Source organism: Rhincodon typus, unplaced genomic scaffold (genome assembly GCF_021869965.1).
Source record: "Rhincodon typus isolate 14 unplaced genomic scaffold, sRhiTyp1.1 hic_rhity00000354, whole genome shotgun sequence".
NCBI classification, from domain to species: Eukaryota; Metazoa; Chordata; class Chondrichthyes; order Orectolobiformes; family Rhincodontidae; genus Rhincodon; species Rhincodon typus.
The window spans coordinates 37,060-40,481 of NW_025965992.1; positions in this window are offsets into that span (position 1 = coordinate 37,060).

Here is a 3,422-nt window from a genome sequence, read left to right on the forward strand (position 1 = left end):
TAGTGATCACAACTCCCTGACCTTTACTACAGTCATGGAGAGGGATAGGAGCAGACGGTGTCGGAAAGTATTTAATTGGGGGAGGGGGAATTACAATGCTATTAGGCAAGAACTGCGGAGCATGAATTGGGAACAGATGTTCTCATGGAAATACACAATAGAAATGTGGAAGTTGTTTAGGGAGAACTTGCTACGAGTACTGGATAGGTTTGTCCCACTGATGCAAGGAAAGTATGGTAAGGTGAAGGAACCTTGGATGACAAGACATGTGGAACATCTAGTCAAGAGGAAGAAGGAAGCTTACTTAAGGTTGAGGAAGCAAGGATCAGACACGGCTCTAGAGGTCTACAAGGTAGCCAGGAAGGAACTGAAGAATGGACTTAGGAGAGCGAGAAGGGAGCATGAAAAAGCCTTAGCGGGTAGGATTAAGGAAAACCCCAAGGCATTCTATGCTTATGTGAGGAACAAGAGGATGGCCAGAGTGAGGTTAGGGCCGATCAGGGATAGTGGAGGAAACTTGTGCGCGGAGTTGGAGGAGGTAGGGGAGGTCCTTAATGAATACTTTGCTTCAGTATTCACCAGTGAGAGGGACCTTGACGTTTCAAATTTGTCAATCAAATTGTCAATCAAATTTTTCAAATTTGGATTCTGGATTCAGAACTGGCTGACCCTTAGAAGACAAAGGGTGGTAGTGGACAGAAAATGGTGCTCAGTTACGAGTGGTATACCACAAGGATCTGTTCTGGGTCCTCTTCTATTTGTGATTTTTGTAAATGATTTGGATGTAGGAGTGGAAGGGTGGATTAGTAAGTTCGTGGACGATACGAAGGTGGGTCACGTTGTGGACAGTACGGAGGGCTGTTCTAGGTTACAAAGGGATATTGATAGGATGCAGAGCTGGGCTGAGAAGTGGCAGATGGAGTTTAACCCTGAAAACTGTGAGGTGATTCATTTTGGAAGGACAAATTTGAAAGCAGAATACAGGATTAACGGAAAGATTCTTGGCAGCGTGGAGGAGCAGAGGGATCTTGGGGTTCATGTCCACAATTCCCTGAAAGCTGCCACCCAGGTGGATAGAGTTGTTAAGAAGGCGTACGGTGTGTTAGCTTTCATTAACAGAGGGATTGAGTTCAAGAGCTGTGAAGTTATGCTCCAGCTATACAAAACCCTGGTTCAGCCACATCTGGAGTATTGTGTCCAGTTCTGGTCGCCTCATTACAGGAAAGATGAGGAAGCGTTGGAAAAGATGCAGAGGAGATTTACCAGGATGTTGCCTGGAATGGAGGGAAGGTCTTATGAGGAAAGGTTGAGAGAGCTACGGCTTTTCTCTTTAGAATGACGAAGGATGAGAGGTGACTTGATAGAGGAGTACAAAATGATCAGAGGTATAGATAGAGTGAACAGCCAGAGACTTTTTCCTAGGGTGGAGGTAGCTATTACGAGGGGGCATAGTTTTAAAGTGAGTGGAGGTAGATATCGGGGAGACATCAGAGGTAGGTTCTTGACTCAGAAAGTGGTCGGGGCGTGGAATGCATTGCCGGAGAGGGTAGTGGAGTCGACCTCATTTGGGGCATTTAAGTGGCTATTAGATAGGCATATGGATGATAGTATAATGTAGGGGTGGAGGTTAAATAGACCTTAGGATTAGGGTAAAAGTTCGGCACAACATCGTGGGCTGAAGGGCCTGTACTGTGCTGTACTGTTCTATGTTCTATGTTTGTGAGGACAGCGTGAAACAGGCTGATATGCTCAAACAGGTTGATGTTAGGAAGGAGGATGTGCGCGAAATTGTGAAAAACATGAGGATAGATAAGTCCCCTGGGCCAGACGGAATATACCAAAGGTTTCTACAGGAAGCGAGGGAAGAGATTGCTGCCCCTTTGGCAATGATCTTTGTGTCCTCACTGTCCACTGGAGTAGTACCAGATGATTGGAGCTTTGCAAATGTTATTCCCTTGTTCAAGAAAGGGAATAGGGATAATCCTGGGAATTCTCGACCAGTCAGTCTTACTTCTGTGGTGGCAAATTATTGGAGAGGACTCTGAGAGAGAGTATTTATGATTATTTGGAACAGCACAGTTTGATTAGAAATAGTCAGCATGGCTTTGTGAGGGGCAGGTCATGCCTCACAAGCCTGATTGAATTCTTTGAGGATGTGACAAAACACATTCATAGAATCGAATCCCTACAGTGTGGGGACAGGCCCTTCGGCCCAACAATGCCACACCAAACCTCAGAGCATCCCTCCCAGACCTGCCCCCGTGTCACCCACCTAATCTACACATCGCTGAACACTATTGGCAATTTAGCATGGCCAATCACCTAACCTGCACATCTTTAGACTGTGGGAGGAAACCGGAGTACCGGGAGGAAACCCACGCAGACACGGGGAGAAAGTGCAAACTCCACACAGACAGTCGCCAGAGGCTGGAATCAAACCTGGGTCCCTGGTGCTGTGAGGTAGCAGTGCTAACCACTGAGACACTGTGCCGGTCCAATTGATGAAGGTAGAGCAGTGGATGTGGTGTATATGGATTTTAGCAAGGCGTTTGATAAGGTTCCACATGGTAGGCAGGATTCAGGGAAATTTGTCTGTCTGGATACAGAATTGGCTGTCCAACAGAAGACAGAGGGTGGTAGTAGATGGAAAGTATTCAGCCTGGAGCTCGGTGACCAATGGTGTTCCGCAGGGATCTGTTCTGGGACGTCTGCTCTTTGTGATCTTTATAAATGACTTGGATGAGGAAGTGGAAGGGTGGGTTAGTAAGTTTGTCGATGACACGAAGGTTGGTGGAGTTGTGGACAGCGTGGAGGGCTGTTGTAGGTTGCAACGGGACGTTGACAGGATGCAGAGCTGGGCAAAGAAGTGGCAGATGGAATTCAACCCAGAAAAGTGTGAAGTGATTCATTTTGGAAGGTTGAATTTGAATGCAGAATACAGGGTTAATGGCAGGATTCTCGGCAGTGTGGAGGAACAAAGGAAAGGTTGAGGGAGCTATGGCTTTTTTCATTGGAGCGAACAAGGATGAGAGGTGACTTGGTAGAGGTTTACAAGATGATGAGGCATAGATAGAGTGGATAGTCAGAGACGTTTTCCCAGGGCAGAAATTACCATTACGAGGGGCCATGATTTTAAGGTGATTGGAGGAAGGGAGAGGGGAGATGTCAGAGGTAGGTTCTTCACACAGAGAGTGGTGGGTGTGTGGAATGCACTGCTGGCAGTGGCAGTGGCAGTGGAGTCAGATACATTAGGGACATTCAAGCGACTCTTGGATAGGCACACAAAATGCAGGGTATGAATGGTCGTTTGATCTTCAAGTAGGGTAATAGGTTGGCACAACATCGTGGGCCGAAGGACCTGTACTGTGCTGTACTGTTCTATGTACGGTACCCCCGTGTTATACAGTGACAGACCTGTCCCC